The sequence below is a fragment of the Pteronotus mesoamericanus genome, unplaced genomic scaffold (assembly GCF_021234165.1).
Source record: "Pteronotus mesoamericanus isolate MK-2021 breed Mesoamerican mustached bat unplaced genomic scaffold, CSHL_Meso_final contig_90, whole genome shotgun sequence".
Classification (NCBI taxonomy): Eukaryota; Metazoa; Chordata; class Mammalia; order Chiroptera; family Mormoopidae; genus Pteronotus; species Pteronotus mesoamericanus.
In genome coordinates this window covers 28978736-29000165 of record NW_026555277.1, presented here as the reverse complement: position 1 = coordinate 29000165, position 21430 = coordinate 28978736, and positions in this window count along the sequence as shown.

Sequence of the window (21430 nt, the reverse complement as noted above, 5' to 3'; positions counted from 1 at the left end):
TAGGAAGGGTGATGCATGGAAATCATGGGGTGGAGTCCTATATGCCCTTTCCATAGGATGATAGCTGTGGAGTGGCTAATAGGCCTGCTCTCTGGGCTGGCAAATGTGCTGATGCGTGACTGGTCCCATCTGCTGGGAGAGAATACCCTGCTCTACTCTTGATTTCCATGGAAAGTGAGTTTCCTAAAGCATGCTCTGTGGCCTTTTGCCCTACCCCTTACCCTCCTCCTGGCAGAGATGGCGTGAGGTGCTTGCGGGAAGGCAGCAGGTGTCTTGATTGTTTGGAGAGCAGCTGTCCAACCAAGGCCCTGAGTGTGCTTTCTCCTTCCCAGTGAGAAGCAGTGTCTAGGGCAGGTAGGTCTGCTTGGCAGATTCCCACTCCTCTTGTGTGTGCTCTCTCAAGTCTGGGTGTGGATCTAGGTAGGGAAACGTCAGACCTGTTGGCTCTCACAAGTTGCAGATACAAGTTGTGATGTATCTGCACCACTAAGTAAAAGGGATATTTCAACCCCAACCTTTACTCTTTCATTGCATATCTAGATCCTGGATGGGTGGATGGGGTTAGGGGGAGGGATGGCATTCATAATTCCTATACAGGAGTGTCTTTGTCAAGAACATAAAGAAATAAAAAACTGGAATTTCATATTCTTTGGAAGACTTTTGGGTAGCCAGAAAGATAAACCCTCTGATCTTAACTTTAATAGTTTTCTTCCTTCCTTTCTTCTCACCTTTCCACACTCCCTTCTTCCCTCCCTCTCTCCCTCCCTCCCTTCCCTCCCCTCTCCTTCTCCTCTTCCTTATTCTTCTTCTTTATAAAGTTTTAAGGTCCAGTTTAGACTACTTCCTCAGGTTTTGGCCAATGAAAAGACTATTCCCTCTGTGGCATTTATGAATCAGATCTGAGGCCCTTAGGAGATAACCTCGACTTGTAAGCGTTTGGCTTTGGGATGGTAAGTGTTGACCTTTGTCAGGGATCAGTACAGATCTTGGAAATGGGTACTTGTATTGCTTTGCAATCTTCTGTGCATTTCTCTGACACTCTTTTAATCAACACATGCAAATTTTGCTTCTGAATCTAAGAGAATCAGATGGCAGTTTTACAAAGAAAAAAGAACTTTGTTAAAGAAAATAAAACGAAGCCCCTGCTGTGTTGGTATCAATCTCAGCCTGGGTAGAAGAGAAGAAAACTTGAAAAATTATTACAGATCCAGAGCCCATCAAAAGAAAAAGATCTTTAAAGAAAGCTTGTATCTGAGATGCTTACTCCTGGGAATTAGACTGGCCTTGAAACAGAGCACGCAGTCTCAGGGATGCCCAAATTTGTGAATACCATGAAAGTATATACTCTGCATGCTATTTTTATCTCTTAAGTGGGAGTGTGGTAATACCTACCTGACAGAGTTGTTTCTGACATTTAGTTAAGTCATATTGTAGATAAGAATTACTTCAGGAGTATGACTCAAACTGTTAGGTAGGATAGTTAGTAAACGAAGGCAGGGAGGAGGAAGGAGATGCCTCACCCATTGACTCAGCAGTCCTGAACTGATCTCGTGAGATTGCCAGGCGTTCCGAACATCACAAGGCAAAGTAGCCTAGGAGGAAGAAATTTCTTGAAACTCTTGTGTTCTGGGAAAGGGAGCCTCTGTAGCCATTTCACTAACTAAAACAAAAGAGCCTTTACTAGCTGAGATAGAGAGTCTTTGTAGCTATACATTATTCCCAGGGTTTAGAACGAGGAGAAGGAGGGGTGACTAGAAGCTGACTGAAGTATATAAACGCTGAACCCCAGCAGTCAGTGCACTCAGATTAGCTGGGTGCCTCCTTGGAGCCAGGTGCTCAAGTGTATAGAACAAATTTACTAACAAACTTATTAATACCGTATTTTCTCTCTCTATGTCATAACTAAACTTGTTATCTCATTTCCACTATACGTGTTGTCTATGAAATTCACTCTTATGAGCAAGACAAGAACCAAGGAGAGGCCGGAGCCCCCTGACTCAGGTCTCCTTGGTAACAAAACTTGTACCTCTAGAACACGACAGATTACTGCATAATATTTGTTTGTGAGTATGATATCTGAAACCATAATTGTTTGATTGTTAAGTTCATGAATACCATGAATTTGATATATTTATAGGACCCTGCAGCATTTCATTTCGTAAAGTAAGCAATTCTTCTGAACTTTAATTGGCAATTCCTGACTTTTGAATTGTGGTTTAGCTGGATTACTGCATTTCAGTTTTCTAAAGAATGTAGCACCTATCTTCATTTGGCCTTTCCTGGGTAAAATGACTCTGGATGTGCTATGTTTTGTAGAATTTGAGGAAGCCTAGGTGTTTTTAGAGAAAGTCTGCTGTGACTGGGCTTATTTCACGGAGAGAGAAAACTCAGTTTAGCAAATCATTATTTGTTTTGCAATAGATGAAGAAAATGGTAGTGAAAATTGGTACTGGTCTGATGTGTTCTCCTGGCTACCTATGCTAAGCATTAATGAGCAGAGTGCAAAAATAAAGTTATTTTGAGGTACAATGTATGGTTACTTTAGAATAATCTGGTCATCTAAATTTAGTCTCAGGCAAATCAAAACCTTTGAGCTAAAACTGCATCCTGATTTTCTGAGCAGCCATGTATAATGCCAAGAGTCACTCTAATTAAAATTCTGCAATATGATACAATAGGAGAGGTGATGAATTACCCATTTCAAATCTGTCACCCCAATGCCATTTCATCATATAGCTTAATGAATAACTGGTATTCTTAATTGCACTTTAGGATGGATTTATTGAGCATCTATAGGTGTTGGAACTGTGAAGGGTAAAAAAGCTTTCTCCAAAGTTTTTACCTCATAGAATGTAATTGATAGGAAAAAGACATGCTCACAGGAACAGTTAAGAAATACTGTAAGAGTTTGGGGAAGGGTCAAGTCAAGGAACATGTATAAAGGACCCATGGACAAAGCCAAAGTGGGAAAGGATTGAGGGAGGGAGGAGAGAAGGGACAGGGGAAGGTGGTGGCAGGAAAATGGAGACAAATGTATTTGAACAGTATAAAAAAAAGAATAATGTAAGAGTTTGAAGTTAAATGTCTAGAAAATTGGTGGAAACAATAATTTCTTTAAGAATTCAAAGTGCAGATCTCTATGGGTTTAAGAAGTTGAAGAAAACCGAGTAAGAGAGAGATCTGAGAGTGAGAATTAAACTAGAGCAGGGGCTAGACAGAGGAGGCAGGGAGCAGAAGTAGGGCTGTGTGGTAGGCTCATTAGCTTGGCTGGTGATGGGAGTCTATGAGGCGGAGTTCTGACTGTGAGGTCTTGATTCTGGGCCAGAGAGTGATGGTCAAATTCAACAAGGTCATGAAAGCTAAACTTCGGGGTTTGGTTTCCTTCTGTAGGCATGTGTGGGCCACTGGGGAAAGCCAGTAGCCATGCTGACGTCCATTGTTGTTTTGAGACTTGCGTGGACATGAGTGTATGTGGGCAGTGCTGGCCCATGTCTCCACTTAGGACAAGGGGTGGTGTGCTCTGTTGTAGAGGACAATTCTGGATTAAGTTTCTAGGACATGCTCTTTCAGGCCTAGGAGTGGGGGTAGCAGTGATGGTCATAAGAGAGCTAGTTAGGTAGTTTGCCCTCTAGGGAGGGTCTGCCTGAGGTGAAGAGAAACATCCTTAGATGACTTTGGTTCTTTGCCAAAGAACAAAACCTAGAGTTTTAGGAGTGTCAGCAGTGTTCTGATAGTTGCAACCTAGCTTACATGGACAGTTTCTCTATTGTCTCTTTTTCCTGAATTGTAAACCCCAACCCAAGAAAGAGAAAAGGCATAGGAAAGAATAAGGATGGAGCTCTTCTTGGAACATCACACAGTTGCCAAGCCCATATGCTTAATATACCACTTTCACAGTGTCATTTTTCTGTTTATAAACCTAAAATAAATCCTTAATTTCAACTTAAAGTCCAGTTCATATCAGAACCCACTTTGTCTATTATCTATCTGTCTGTCTATCTATCTATCTATCTATCTATCTATCTATCTATCTATCTATCTATCTATCACCTATCTCATTGAGTTTCCATCATAGATTTCTGTCCTTTATTTCAGTTAAGCTAGTCTCCACATGAACTTCCGTGACACCATAACCATTCCTGTTTTCATAGACCCATTGTTGTTTCCCTAGACCAGGAAGTGCCAGATATTTGGCTTGTTTTCAAATTCTCCTTATTTTTCAAAAATCTTTCTCAGTCCCAACCTGCTCCATGAATTTTCCCCTCTCAATTTAAACCTGGAAAGATCTCTGTTTTTTGTTTTTTGATTATTAAAGTACTTGCAAAACACAGAGCATAGACTTAGAAGGGACCAAATCCTTAAAATGTTGAGGATTCTAGAACATACGAATTACAGGCTTTGTAACTGTGCTTCTAGTTCTATTGTAACAGAATCAAGACCGTTACCCTGAGAGGTCCAGCCTCTGTTCAATATATTTCTAGTGGCAGGGAGATGTCAGCCTATTTTCTTTCTCTTTTTTCAGAAAGGCCTTTTTCCCTGTCTTCCTGTTAGACTGTAGGAGTAGGGCAGAGAATATGCTTATATGTCTTTGTGTTGGGTGATGCATCACAAATTTACTGAATAGCAACTATGTTTTAGGCATGGCACTAAGCACTGGAATTCAAGTGTTTATAGTGTATTTTGAAAGTGAGCCTGCTCCATAATAACAAATAATATTTGTTAAAGAACAAATATATGTTAAAGAAGACAGGAGAAAGAGACAAGAAAGCCAAATATTACTGAGTCTTTAGAATATGGTTTCTTTGGCTAGATTGCCTGGCTTTGAACATTGGCTTCAACCCTAGCAGTTTACTAAATTATGTCTCAGTTTCCTCATTATAATGTTATCAAATAGATTTTAATGTTATATAATAAAATATTATATTTGAATGTGATAATGTATGTAAAGTGCTTTATACACAGTGTGGCTCCATAAATGTGGTATCGATGACAATAATGAATTTGATTTATTGGATAGTGGCACATGCAGAATACTATGGGGAACACAGAAGAGGGGCATCCACTCAGACCAGCAGGCTGGAGGCTGAGAGGGACTGGTCAGTGAAGACATAAATGAAGGGCAATCTTCTGGGAAAACTCAGCTCTGCCGTATTGGTAGGAAAATGTATAACAGTCATTGAGCAAAAGCAGAGTTGACCTTTATAAATGGAAGATGGTACCAAGTGTTCTCAAGCTCATTTAGAGATGCTATTGGTCATGTGACATTATTCTAAGAATTCCAGGCAAGTACTACCTCCTAAGACAATAGTTGAATTAGCTCTGTACTAGCCCTGTGTTCAGTGTTTTTGTAAGGACTGTCTGAAAATACCTGTAAATAAGAAGGATGAACAGCTAAGAAAAGCACTGGGCATTGTGTCAACTGCTCACCAGTATCTGTACTTCTAACACGTATTACACACAGAGTCTGATTGCTTTTATCTATATTGATTGTCTTGGCTTATTTGGAAAAAATACCCTCAGAAGACAAATGCTAGAGGGCCAGATGGAGGGAATTGTATTTTTTTATAATCACATGTAGAATTTTGCTGTTGATTTACTGCCAGTCACGGGGGTAGAAGTTGTTTTTTCTACACATTTCTAGGCAGTGTTAAATACTCTAATTTCTGGATATCTTGTTTACTGGCTATCAAACAAAGTGTTTCTGAAAAGAGTAAATATTTTTATAGCTTTATTTCATAGATTTTTGTTGGCCAAAAATGGATACTTTTTACTGTGGTAAAGGCACGGAGTGCTGTCTGGCACGTTAATGTATGTCCTATTAAAATCGATCCTCAATCTCATAAAAGTATTTCAGAACAAGGTATAGAGTGGGGATCCAATATTTGTTATATAATGAATGCCTACAGAAATATTTATAATATATGTATGCATACACGTGATCACAGAAAACGCTTCGGAAGGATACACAAAGGTGATTAGGTAGAATAGATAGGTTTGCATTTTCATAATTTAAATGCTTTTGAAGTATATTAGTAAGGGTGGGCCACTTGCTGTACCAAATACACCAAATGGAGTTGATGGCTCAAAGGACATAGAAGTTTAGTTTTCCTTTGTGTAGCCAATCCAAGGAGCTTCCTGGACACTGGGAAGGGTAGGAAGGAGCTCTACTTCACACAGTCATTCAGGGACTGATTTTCAACACACAGCTTACAAGATTTTCCAGGCAGTAATATCTGTTGTAAGGAAGGTAGATAAATAGAATCAGGTTGTGTTTTCAGGAAGAAGAGCAGAATAAAGGTTTTGGTGAACAGCTAGCAGATCCTACCGCACTCAGGGTTTCTGGTCATCAAATATCCAGATTCTCTTTCACTCACATAGTGGACACACTTACCGTCTTTCTTAAAGGAAATAACTGAATGCTCCACCCAACTCTACAGAAGATTCAAAGGCAAGTATTACTGGGTGACGTAGAGTCTTCTCAAACATGTCTAGATGTGGTCCCTAGTGGTCTGGTGACCTGTGTATTAAGAAGACAAGTTGTTCTCTCCCTATTCTAGTGACAACACTCAAAAATACATACACACACATGCACATACTATGTGACAGTGGAGCTGGGGTGGTGTAACTACAGTGATAACCCCCATGCAGGAAGGGGGAGTGTGAGTCAGACAGCGATTACTGGTTCAAGGCAGTGCTGAAACGCTGCAGGGAGGGGCTCCTTCTCTGGCAGTATGGAAAGTTCTTTAAATCAACCTTGATATTGCCACGTTGGAAAAAACCCCTTGTCTACTGAATGACCCGGCTCTGGGTGCATGTTCCGTGTCCACTCTCCTTCATGGTCACATGAGAGGTGAGCACTGGAGTGAGGCTTCCTCAGGGCCCGACAGCTTTCTCAGCTTGCTTTCCACCTGAGTCGATAGGGAGAACAAGAGTCTTTTCAGGCTTGAATAGTCAAAGCCTTTTTAGTTTAGGCCTAGTTTCTTTGGCGATAAAATTCCTTAAATATTTAGCAGATTTCTGATCTATTTGCCTCCACGTGAGAGTAACCGTACCTTGAATTCTTAAGAAATAATACTTAAGCCTTATCCACTTCTCTTCCCTAAGCCAGTGCTACTCTCCTTCAACTTAATGGCAGCTCTCTGGCAGCCATTAGGTGGAAAGGAAACTTACTTAATAAGATATTTGCCACAGTGTTATATACCCGCGTTTAATATAAATTAATGGACCCTTCAAAGCCTATTTTTAGTTTGGTTATTTATTGTTTGTGGTTCAGAAACAGTTAACTTTTTCAGTTTTACAATGTCTGATTTTCTATACTTTCCCCATTTGCTTTGATTTCTGCTTGCAAATCAAACAATTATTGTTTGAGCTCATCTATTTCTTATAAATCCTTCTTAAGTGCAACGAGTAATAATTAACATACTCTACTATCTCTTTTCTCCCCACTTCCCCCACAGCTACAAGCCTCTCAAGATATACCTTTTGCCAAATATCTTGTCACTGTATATTGTGTGTCTCTGTCTCTGAGCTTTTGTTAAAAAGTTTCTCGACCATGTGCTCCTTGTCACATACATTAGGGTTTTTTATGGCACTATGCCACATTACGGTGTACATTAAATAGATCCCAGGGTGTATAATGGCCCAAACAGATTTTTAATAGAACTATTTTTCTTGCTTAGGTAAGCAACCTCAGCTGGTTCTTGTTTAGCAGGGGATGGTCTACGTTTGTCATGGTCATTCAGAGATTCAGGCTGATGGAGGCTCTGCCATTTTTAACAGAGCTTGCAGACAGGCCCTCAGCACTGAAATCCACCAGCAAAGGAGGCATGAGAGACAAAGGACTGCATGATAGATTTTAAAGGGCCAGGCTGGCACATGGCATCTACTAATTAGCACACATGCCAATGACTAAAACTTAGTCCCATGGTTGCACCCAACTTCAAGAGAGTCTGGAAAACTTGGTCTGGTTGTATGCTCAAGTAGAAGACCACATCTATTTTTGGTAGTAGCTAGCATATACTGCTCGAATTATAAAAATAAATCCTGTAATAAAAAACCCTATAATATAATTTAATTTTTCCCCTAACTTCTGTCTGAGCAATTTTGCTACTTGGAATTTACTCTAGGATCATAACTGGACAAATGAATAGTGACATATGTACAAGGACATACTGCAGCAGGATTGTTTGTAAGAGAGGGAAAAACTGGCAATAACCTAAGCGATAAATTCTCAGAGGTTGGTTCCTATGTAGCCTTGAGGACAATGAGGCAAAGATCTGTAATCATTGATATTAAAAGACGTTTATGTCATATTAAGTGAGCAAAGGATGTTGTAGAATAATACATACAATATGATCTTGGTCTTGCATATTTTTGTATCTTTATGTGTTGAAGTTTGGAAGAATATCACAATGGTAGAATGGCGATCCATGGTTGGTTAGATTACGAATAATTTTTTACTGTTTTCTTATCAGTATTGCCTGTGTTTTATACAGTGCATGCAGATAATTTTGGTGATTAAAAGATCAATTCTGTTCATCCTTGCGGTGCAGCAGCCCCGGGTTCTGCATCTCCTGTCCTGACGTGGAACTGTCTGCTGGTGCTGTCTTAGAGTTGTTAAGTAGAGAAATAGCTGTTTGGTGTGCAGTCTCCTAGATTGTTGTGTTTGCTTTATTCAAGCCCCAGTCTCTGTACCCCACTAAATAACCACCCAACAGTAGTGAGGCCCTTTGTAAAATACTTTCACATAATTTTCTCATTCTGTCACTACAGTAATCCTAAGAAATAAGAGCAGTGGTTATTTTTCTAATCAGGGATCCAATTCAGAAAGATGAAATGACTTTTCCAGTGTCATCCCCAGTGAGCACTGGAGCCAGTCCTGAGCCCTGGTCTTCTCTATGTAGACCCTGCCTCTCCCACTCTAGAACCTTCAATCCTGGCTGTACCTTCAGTCCCCTGGAGGGATTCACTAAAGGGATTAACTAACAGAGGACTGGGTATGGGGAGTTTGGGGCATGTTCTTCTGCTTCATTTCTACCCTGAGAGATGAGGTGGGTGTTGGTAGCCTTGCAGAAAAAAGGAGATGATGCTAACTTTTGTGACTTGTAGAGAAGCAAAATAACAGGAAAAAAAAAAAGCCAGGGTGCTCACTTGAACCTGAGAAGTGGTACTAGAGGCTAAAGATCTCTTCCTGAAGATTCTGGACCACTTTGAGGCAAATCTGTAGGGAGGAGAAATTCCTCTTTCCTTGTGGTGTCCTTCTTCCTATGCTGGTGCTTCCATCCTCATCCTCTATGACATCCCATATACCTAACATCAGGTTATTGGCATCAGGTCATTTCCTTGGATCTTCTGTCTCCCCTAGTCATTTCCTTCTGAAGTTCTACGTGACCTTGTTTTCAGGTCATTCACAAGGCAGGGGAAGAGTCTACAAACCAACTTATACTAAGACACTATTGATTGATAGTAGCTATTTACAATCCTCCTCCTCATGGGTAATTTATATATTAATAGGAAAACCCAGAAAAATGAGTTTCTAAGATTGGACATGAGAAATGTGTAAACCTCCAGGGGAGACTTTGGACAAGAAGGGCATGATGCAGTTCATGGTATCATACCTGGCATGTTGTTGTATGTCTTTGGCTATGAACGAGAGGGGCCTTATTCAGTCATTTATTCATCAACTATATATGAAGCACAACCTATGTCTCAGGAGTGCTCTAGTCTTAGGGGGTGGTGGTGGTATAGTAATGAACAAAATAGACAAAAGTCCCTGCCCCCACAGAGCTTATATTCTACTGGGGAAGACAGACAACCAAGTGATAAGCAAAATATATAGTATGTTAGATGGTGATAAAAATGATGGAGAAAAATAAATCATCAGAGAGGGATAGGACCAGAGGAGGATGGAGTAAAGGCCTTATCAAGTAGAGACCAGGACGTAAAAGAGGATACCAGGTCAATATCTGCCAGAACAGCATTCAGGGAACAGGGAGCAATAAGTACAAAGGCCCCAGGTGGCAGTGTTCTTGGTGTGTTCCAGAAATAGGTGCCAGAGTGGCTGGAACAGAGGAAGGGCTAGGGAAAGGAGTGGGGATGAGGTCACAGATGGTGGCGGGGGCCATGTTATGTGGGGCCTTGTGGGATGGGGAGTCACTGGAAGGTGTTGAGAGGACTCTGGCTGCTGGGTGATTCCTGAATGAAGGGCAGGAGGGCAGATTTGGAAGGATCTGTCAGGAGGCTATCGCAGTGATCCTGGCTCCAGATAATGCTCGTTTGGGCTGCGTGGTATGGAGGAGGTAGTGAGAAGTGGTTGAGTTTCAAAGACATTCTGAAGGTGGAGACAATAATTATTTACTAGTGGAGTAGATATGTGGTTTGGGGGAAAACAGGCCCAAAGAGTGATTGGCAGCTTCTGGAAGGACAGAAGTGACATAAACTGACACTAGGAATATAGTGGCCAATGCAAGGTTCAGGGAGAGGATGAGGAACTTATTTTATAGTGTTGAGTTTGAACCTGTTATATATGAGAATCTGTTAGACATTGAGGGGGAAATAATGAGGAAGCAGTTGGATATTGGAAATGTGGGCTTGGTTCACAGTGAAGTTTGGGCTGGAGATCCAAATTTGGATAGGTAGCTATGTCAAGAAATTTAGATAGGTGCAAAATAGCAGAGTTCATGAACACAGGCTCTGAGGCCAGTTGCCTGGCCTGGATTCCTGGCAAATATTTTAACCTTCAGGTACTCAGTTTCTTCATCTGTAAAGTGGAGATAGTAATTATAGTATCTAGTTTAGGGAATTGCTGTAGAATTAAGTTAGTACATATTTTTATTCTTATTTTTTAAAAGATTTTATTTATTTATTTAGAGAGAGGGGAAGATAGGGAGTTAGGGAGGGAGAGAAACATTGATGTGAGAAAGAAACATCGATAGGTTGCCTCTCTCACGTACCCCAGCCTGGGACCTAGCCTGCAACCCAGGCACGTGCCCTGACTGGGACTCGAACCAGTGACCTTTTGCTTTGTGGGATGACACCAACCAATTGAGCCGTGCTGGCCAAGGTGATAATTCTATAGATAAAGGCCTGGAAATTAAGAAGTGTTAAATATGTTAGCTATTTCACTATGAGTTGCATTTTGTTGGAAGAGTTGTTAATACCTGTCATGTATTATAACACTCAGTCCTCAAAGGAAACATATAAAGTAGATATTATTATTTTCCTTAATCATAAATGAAGAAACTAAGGCACAGAGAAGAGAAATCACTGGCTTGTTTGACCCCAAAGATTGGGCATTTAATCATTTTTAAAGTAGTAAAATCTAGTCTTGTGTGCAGGTCAAGACATCAGAAGATTAGAGTTGTTAGTTCATGTAAATAGCCAGGCTAGAAACTCAATGGGTTTAAGCTCAAAATAATCTTGTGAACAAAGAAACAGGATAATTTGAAATGCCAATGTGACATTCAGTACCACAGTAAATTAATAAGAAGTGACTGGAGGCCGTTCCTGTCATGGCTGTAACAATCAGAAGCCATACTTTCTTTCCCCTCCAATCTCAGACTACAACAATAGGCAATAGGTAGAAACATTTTTCAAGTATCAGCTGAGTCTTTTTCATACACTAAGGTGACATATCATCAGTATCCAATTTCATTCATTTCTGTTGGAAGAAGTGTTGCTTTAAATACTCTTATGTGATATGAGGAATGTAAAAACAGTGGATTTTCTCTAATTAATTTGGTATTGATAGAAAACACTGTCATCCTCCCCACTCTCTTTGTTTACTGAGGTGATGGTCAGCCAGGGTTTGGGTGCCTTTGAGGCATGGACCGAAAGCTGGGACGTCCTAGGAAGTATTCGAGCCATCTTGTAAAGCCCACTGGGCCACCCTGTGACTGATTACTCCGATTTCAGAATTCTTTCACTTTCACTCTTTCTTTAGTCACAGCTTCTTGGTTCCAGCTTTGGGCACTTTCTCCATGTGATCTCACTGCTACTTCCTGGATTCAATCTAGACCATCCCGATAACTCTGTGCTTTGAATTATGAATGGGTCCCTTTCTGGTACCTATTTAGCAACTTGTACTCTAACAATTACAACGCTATTTCTCAAAGGTGACTAATGGGGGTAAACATCCCAGTGGGTGAGGCTGGTTAGACCTTGTTGCCATGAGTCATATTAAGAGAGATGAGGGATCTCTCAGCTGAGACTATAGATTTCCAGGTTGGGAAGTGCCCTTAGGATTTTGACAGTATGGATCTTTCTGTACTCAAGATAAAGGTTACAATTTTGTCTTTATTTGAGAGGTAGGGTTGAGAGGAGGGGGCGCTTTTAACCTAAGCTTGTGTGTACAGTCAGGTCTTCAGAGCACATGAACATATGAAAGATCAGAACTCAGTGAAATGTGGCATGGAAAATACTCACCGTTCAGGCCAGAAACCTAGACCTCCTCTGTCTGTGTTTCTTTCTTGGCCTTATCACCCACATCCCAGTCACCAGCCACTGCTGCTAGCTTTACCGCCAGAACATGTCCATTATCAGCCCACCGTTCTCCATCTCCCCTTCTGCCACCCTAGTGTAGGTCTCCATAATTTTGCACCTACAGTCTCGTGATAGCCTCCTACGCAGAATTCTACTCATGGGCTCCCCACAGATCATCCTCTACAGAGGAGTTAAACGAACTCGTAGATCAATAACCAGACCCCGGCTTCCCACAAAACCCATATGGCCTGGTCCCAGCCTGTCTCGCTGAACTCACGTAGTACCACTCTGCCCTTGATACCATGCTGAGCCAAAGGACATTGTTCTTTTTCCTGAACAGGACAAGCTTGTTGTAACCTCAGGGCCTTGGTTCTTGCTGTTTCCTCTGCCAAGACAGTTTTTTTTTGCTGTGGGTTTCCTAACCCGGCTCCTTCCCATAAAAATCTTAATTGAAAGGTTACTTCCCTCAGAGAGACCTATTTACTCCACCTGACATAGTTCTCTCCTGCCCCTTGATTATGTCTGTTCACACAACAATTTTTTATTGAGTATCTGCTATATTTTAGGCATTGTCCCTAGGCACTGCCCAATGAAGTGGTGAATAAGAAAAATAGCAATCCCTGCCTTTATGTGTCTTATCATCTAGTGTCCCATCAGGCCGTTTAATCTTCTTCACCACTCTTACATTTATCTGAATTATCCATTGATTTGCTTGTTTTAGTATTTCTCTCTCCACCCTAATCCTAAAAAAAGATAGGGAAGAATTAATAATTTCTGTTTTCTCAGCATCCCGGAGGTGATCAGTCTCAGGGAGGCTGAAGTGAGCAGGATCTGGAGACATCACAGATTAGAGTGGGCAGTTTGTTAACCTCTCTTACTTAGAACTTCTTGAGCGTGGGCAGTCCCTCACTGAGGTCAAGAATGGTACTTGTCAAAGACATCACAGACCACATCACTGATGCAAATTGGAAGTAACAGGGTCCATACCCCATTCTCTCTTGGTGGTGTTGTTTTGCTTTATTGGCTAGAATCTCAAGATAGTATCTTTCTCTAGATTGTGTTTTATATATAAGAATTACAAAGTCAGTCAGATTTTGTAAACTAAAACTCCTCATGCAGTAATTTAGAACTACTCAGTTATTCAGTAATTCTTCCTTAGAGATATTGATTATTAGGTTTAAGCTGAACCCTAGGGGTTCACATTTTTAAGAGGCCCCCTGGATGCTGAGTTTTGTAAAATAATATTTAGATGATAGCTGGACATTATAAATCCTGACTTCAACTCTTAGGATCCTGGCTGTCAGAGAAGCAGCCATTGCAGAAGCTTCTGAACTTAGGTGTCTCTTTGTGTCGGTTTGCCTTGGATAGTGCTGGCATATACTCGTAGTGACACCTTTCACTGTTAAAAGTGTCATGATTTGGATGATGTGTTATACGGTGACTCCCTACGGGTGGTATCTCACTCAAGAAACTGTTATGTACAGTTTTCTTGCTGGCAATAAAAAGATAGTCTTATTTGAAAGTGATAAAGTGGGAACCTGCCTCTTGGTCCAGGGCTCCTGCCATGATCGTTTTTGAATCATGTCCAAACTAGAAAAAGTAGCCCTTTATATTCTAGGAATTCTTATTCTTCCTTCTTGTTACCAGTCCTTTGAGACTTACCATAGACATGCATGTCTTTTACAGAGACCTGAGCTATCTACACTGTGGACAGTGGCAGACAGCATGTGGCTCTTTACATTTTAACTTAAATTAATAGTCAAATTTAAAAATTCAATTGTATTAGTTTCACTAGCTACATTTCAGGTATTCACTAGCCATGGGTGGCTAGTGGCTGCTACATAGAACCATGAGTTGTAGAACATTGCATCATTGTGGAAAGCTTGTATTGACAGCGCTGATCTGTATTTTGTTGTCTTGTGCTCATTTAGGTTGATATTTAGCCCTTTTCTAAGTTATGACTTGAAAAGGGCAAAATGAAAAAATTAAAAGTCATGTTTTTGGAAACTGAATTAAAGATTAGCTAGCCCAATCTATTAATATAATTGATGAGTAAACAAGTTCGGAGAGATAGGTGTTTGGTCAAGGTCACTTGGCTAGATCTTGGATAGAGTTAGCTAGAATGAATATTCAAACTAGTTAAGTAATCATAACTATGGCTAATTTTCAAAATGTCCATCTGCAAAATGGGAACAATCACAATAGCCCTTCCTCTGAGTGGCCTTGAGGTAGTCTTCCAGCATACAGAGATGCCACCTGCTGAGTGCCATCTCGTGTCATTCAATGGTTTACTGGCTTTGCCAAGGTACTATAAATTATTTAGTGATAGAGGAATTGATTTAGAAAGAAGCTGAACCAAAATAGCTTTCCGAGTGACTGGGTTCAAAGATGAATCACACATTTGAGATGTTTTCTATTTCAGACAATGGTTAAAATGGCTAGCACTTAAAAGGCTTTGAAGTACCCTTAAGTGATGCTGTTTGTAGCACTAGAGCATTCTGGCATCTCCAAAGGAAATGGTAAATCCTGTCCTGTCTGTCCCTTTGGCCTGGGATGACTAATGTCCCGGCCCTCTTCAAAAGAAAGAGCATGTAGTTGAACGAACACTGCTTCCCTCTGTGGAACAGCCAGCCTCTGAGTTCAGTGGTGGAATCATTGCTCTAGGAGAATTCTTTGATATATGTGTGTAGTGCATGAAAGAAGAGGCACAAAACCCTTGTTTGATGACTGGTTTGGACTTTACTTCTTTTGGGTGGATGTATGAAGGAGAGGACAAATGTCGACAGACAGGGGGGTAATGAGGAGGTTCCAGGTGTGAACACTAAGCTCTCTTATGGAGAAGGGGTTTAAGGGGGTTAGATGGTAATGGAAAAAGTACAATTAAAAACTCTAAAAAAACCCCCAAATGTAAAAGGGGATTTAGGGAGACTCACTAACGTAATTTAAAAAACGTAGAATGTGACAGAACTAGTATGAGACTGTTCAAACTACATAAAATTTAGAGTCAGAAGTATTTAGTTAAAGGTGCATTGGTGGGCAGATCATTCTTCCTCTCTCAGCCTTGGTATTTAGTTAGCAGAAGGGATAATATTCCTGTTCTTCCTTTTTCATAGGGTTATTGGGGGAATTACATGAGAAATGGGTATGAAAATACCTGTTAATTGCAATGCCCTATGTAAAAATGAGTCACATTTATTCTTATTACTATTAATAGTTGAATATACATTTGTTATTTACATCTTAAGATCCTAGAACCACACTTGTAACTAAGTTCTTGTGGTTGTGGCATAATCTTTTTGAGCTAAGCAAGAAAAATGAGTTGTCTTAATATGTGGAGGACTTTGAGATACTCCTTTACTTCTATACTTAGAATTTCTTTATCTTTCCTTTTGGTCTTATATATGGATTAATTTTTGCACTTTTGCGAGGGAACCAATGAAATAATACTTCTAAAAAGTAAGGTATTACTTACTTTAAGGCATGCAAACCGTATTGACTATGGAACCTGGAAGGTCTTTAGAATGTCAGAAGAGAGCACAAAACTTCTTGTTTGGAAAATGACCAAAGTGAAAGCTCACTTTATAGGAGAACTGACTTTTCAGGAAAGGCTTTGGACAGTTGGGTGGCCTTTTGGTAAATTAACTAGGCAAACTCAGGGTTACTCTGTGGATATAAGAACCATATCCTTTTTCTAATCTTCTTGAAAGTCCTGGCTTGCCTCTTGTCCTGATTTGTCATAGATATTATGCAACATAATGATCCCCAGATCACTGTGCGTGATTGCCCTGATTGTGTCTTGCACTAGGCCCCTGGCTGAGAGGCTCGCGGGAACTGAGATCCCCCACAGGTCTCCGCCTTCCTGAAGAGGGTGGCTATGTTGGTTTCAGGCAAGGAATCTTAGGAGAGGTTGTAGGAAGATCCCCTGGGAGGTCATATCCTCAGTAAAGGAGGAAACAAGGTCACCTCATTTTACCAGCCAGAAATGGGTAAATTATGAAGATAAGTTAATAAAAAAAAATATAAAAGACTTTTGGTTAAATGCGGAGGTTTGGAAACACATTTATATGTACTTTCTCCTTAAACTGCTATTAAAGTTATGTACACACACACACACACACACACACGAGTAGAAATAAGAAGGTTTACAGTTGTTTGTATGGAAGGTAATACAATAATTAATAAATAATACAAGAATAAGCTCTGTGTTTTGCATACTCACAACTGTAAACCTATTTTTGCCTACCCTGGTGTATGTGTATGTATATATATATGTTTATGTGTATGTGTATATGTGTGTATATCTGTGTGTGTGTGTATATTCATGTATTATATATATACCTACTGTGTAGCATACTTACTTATAAGAACACTGTAAGATAATTGTTATTTCCCCTTCGCACAGAAGAGGAAACTGAGGCTCAGATTATGCAATAAGGAGGCAGGATTCTAACTTTGGTTGGTTGGCTCCTGAGCCCTCACTTTACCTACTATATTATTCTGCTTCCTTTGTTTGAGAAATGCATTTAGATCTATTTTTCATTTGATCTACTGACAATTGTTTGGTGCAATGGCAGGTTTCTGTATCCCTTTTACTTAGATGGACCCTCAGAGGGATGCAGTGACTTGTCCAAGGTCAAACAGCTTCATGTGAATGCCTGAGTATCATGTGTACTTTTACCTCAGTAAATACTGAAAGTGTCAAAACACCAAAAAAAGATAGAGAATACTGCTGAAAGCTAACAGAATTTTGCCAATAAAGCATGAATCTGTATGTAGTAGACTCACACTCAGCCAGGACTCGTTGTGTAATGAGACATTGTCCTACATGTTTTGATGCAATCTTGGGTGCTCTTGTACTGCTTTGTCACAGGATGGATTTTATATGACTTTCTGGCAAAATAGGTGATTGATCAGATGCTAAGAAGTATCGGATGGGGATAATGAGACCAGCAACTAAAAAGATGCTGAGGCCCCTGGAAATGTTGGTTTCAGGAATTCTGGGGTAGAGAACGAAGGCCAAAATTGTAGTGCACGTCTTTGCTGGCCTGCAGAGGGACAGTTACCTCTACCCAGCTGTTAATGGCTGCATTGGAAATGTCAGAAAATAGTGAAATTCTTGTTTGGAGGGGGCTATTAAAAGGGCAATACTAGTAGTAAAATTAGAAATGCATTAGCTTTGCTTTACAAGGTCTATATAGCATCACTTTTTGGCATCAAAAGAGTCTGTGACGCACATAGGGGATGGCATTGGACAGGTTTATGATCGTTCCCCATAAAATGATTATTGCCTCTTGAATCCTAAACCATTTATCACACGGTTCATAAATTGAGTTACAATCCCATAATATCAAATGTCTGTTCTGATCAGCCCTTCAGTCTTTATAATATTTATATGATTTTCTTGGACAGAACTTGGTGAAGGTTGTTCTGGGTTCTGGAAGCTAGAGGAGTGGTGGGAACGTGGCTTGGAGAAACCTGTGAAGACCGGCTGACAGATTTCCTGTCCAGTGAACAAAACAATTGGGTTATTCCTGACAGGTGCACTGTAACGAAATACGATGCTGTCACTGCTTCAGTCTTGACAGCTTTGGAGGGGGAGACTGAATGCTATGCCAGAAATATTTCTGTGGTGATATTTGGATTGCGGGGACCTGTGGACTGTGACTTTGTGCTCATCAAGGGCAAAAGTAAATTTTTAAAAGCTGTTAGCTTGTGTCAACTCTTGTGTAACCAGATTGCCATGTACTTCACTTCATGATGCACAAAATCATACAAGGCATGTTTTGAAAGTCAAACCAGGGGAAGATCTCAGGGGCATTTGACTTAAAGCCTTTAGAAGCCAAAGAATTGGAATTCTGTTTCAGACATAGGTTTTCTGTACAGTGCAGGTATCCCATCATTCATTCATTCATTTGTTCATTCTTTCATACAAAAAATTTACAAATTGTCATTAGAGAGAGCCTGCATTATTTTCATTAGGATAAATAAATGTCATTTGACACTGATGCATCAACATGTAGCATTCAGCATCCTATCTGCTAGGAGAAGCAGGAAATGCTCTTTGCATGATGTGCACAAGAAGCCTGGGATGCCAACTGATTACTGATGGTTGAATATTTCTCTCTAAAGGCCCCTTCTTTGCTAATGCCTGGTGCTTCATAAAAGGGATTGTTCCTGCTAGGTCCAGTCCATAAGGATTGAGAAGAAACTGACTTGTGATTTAGTGTAAAAGGGATTAGAAGGAAAATCTGTCCTGAGGAACAGTGCCCGTTACAGCATTGACTCAGTAGAACAGCAGTTTCTCTAGCCAGGTGTTTCAATGAACTCCACATATCATCAAAGGATTGTAAATGAAGATGTTGCTAAACTACTTGGTTTGGGATTAGCCTTTTGACAAGTATAGAAACAATGTCTTCCTTTATACTTAAGTGATTTTTAATCACAAGGTGCTTGCTAGTGCTTTCCAACTAATAGGCTTCAATCAGGGGCATCTCCTATATGTTCCCCCAAATGTTTTGATGTTTCAGTACCTTCAGACCTTGAAGCAGGTTCAAAAAGTCTTGATACTTTACTTCCCAGAAGTCCTTTTTGGTCTGATGCAAGTTTTTACCCCCCTCTAGTAAATGTCAAGCTTTATATTTCAATTTGTATGGGGGTAGGGTGAAGCTCTATCAACAGAGCTGAATTCTGCTCTCTCTTCAAAATAAAGGACAGAGAAACCCTGCTTTGCTGGGCACCCACCTGTATCTGTTGTGTGCTGGACATTTTTGTTAGGTCTCAGGCGTTGGCAAAATAAATAAAATGAAGTAAAATAAAAAAATAAAGTGCATATTTTTGGAACATAACCATGCCCACTGATCTACCATTATTTATGGCTGCTTTTCCCTGCAGTGGTAGAGCTGAATAATTGAGACAGAGCTCATACGATCTGCAAAGCCTAACATACTTTCTATTTAGTTCTTCAAAGAAAAATTCTGTAGAACCCTGAGTTAGAGACTGTGCATTCAGAAATGAAAACACGCTGTTTCTGCCCCCAGCCTTTAATAAAAGTGAGAGCTAAGGATTGCATGGGGCTTCTATTGCCAGGCATGATGTGGAGTGACTTATTTGAGTACTGTGGTGACTATGATGATCCCCATTTTGCAGATGAGAAAACTGAGATTATTTAAAACAAGTGCAGTATAGCCAAGATTCAAGCACAGAAGCTGGAATGCTTAGCTTTGACTTAACTATGACAAGCCACCAAATGATTTCAGTGACTTAGTTGATTATAGAGTCATTGAATATAGAATATATTTAGACATCATTAAAAGAACTAGGAAAAAATTTGAATATAATTGCTGTTACTTCAGCAGAAGCTGAGAGAGGATTCAGCACCTTTAATAACACATTGCTGATGGTAACAGAAGTTCACAACTTAGACTACAACTGACCTAATGATCATCAATTTAGAAGAGTTTGTTTGAGGTTTTCTATCAAGTAGTGGCTCACACTGTGGCTAAATGTCACTGAGTGACAGCCTCACCAAACAAAGGATAATGCCAATAACTTATTCTGTTGGGAGAGATGATTAATCATGTAATTGACAACCAGCTCTATAAATACATATAGCTTAGTGAGAGAGAAACTAGGAACAGAAGGTTTCATTTTTGATTTATATATTTATTTTTCTACACAGGTTGTTAAATATTTATTTTAAATATAACGATGATATTATTGTTACACTGAATAAATCAAATAGAGAGACTAATGGATATAAAAATATATCATAAATTATATCACACTCATAAATTATAATTGCAAATGTTAATATATTATTTTTTACAGGCACATGCATTTTTAAAAATGAAGAGTAAAACATAGTTTAGAAATATGCTCTTGGTTGAGCATTATGGCTAGGAGTCAATACTACCCCCTTTTATACCCCAGGGATCCTGAAATACCAATTCAAAAGAACCTATGCACCCCAATGCTCATAGCAACATTATTTACAATAGCCAACTGCTAGAAACAGCCTAAGTGCCCATTAGTAAAGAAGTGGGTCAAAAAACTGTGGTACATTTACACAGTGGAATGCTATGCAGTAGAAAGAAAGAAGGAGTTCCTACCCTTCGCGACAGCATGGATGGAACTAGAGAACATTATGCTAAGTGAAATAAGCCAAGGGGAGAAAGACAAATACCATATGATCTCACCTATAAGTGGAACCTAATCAGCAAAATGAACAAATGAGCAAAATAGAACTAGAGACATGGAAATAAAGAGCAAACTGACAGCGACCAGAGGGGAGGGGGAAGGGAGAAGGGGAGAATGGGCAAGGAAGGGAAAGGGTCTAGTCAAGGAACATGTATAAAGGACCCACGGACGAAGACAACTGGGGTGGGGAGAGGATTGGAAGTGGAAGATGGGGGGAGGGGAGGGCGGGGGAGAGTTATTGGGGGAAAATGGGGACAACTGTAATTGAACAACAGTAAACACATTTTAAAAAATAAAAAAAGAAACAAATCTGGGTGGTAGGTCAATTGTGTGGAAATGTATTTCAATAAAGACATGACAGTGACAATAGCGTACATTTTGAAGTCACAGGGGCCTGGGGTTTATTTACCTTGGACGTAATCTGTGCAAACTTGGGCTACTTATGTTACCCTTTTGAGCCTTAGTTTTCATTCTTGTAAAACGTGGGTTAAATTTTTACGTTTGTGAGAGTTAGGAATATAATACTCTTATCTGTCCCCTCAATATATTGATAAGTATTATTATTCATTTATTTTTGAAATCTTTTTTGTCTTTATAAGGACAAGAATTTGGTCTCTGGTTTTTTATTTAAGTTCAATAATTACGCTAAATGTAATGAAATTCTATTTCAAATTATAATTCCTATTTTTTATTACAAAAGCAATGTAGTCATATGGAAAATTTAGCACCTAGAAACAACAAAAATAAACACTGA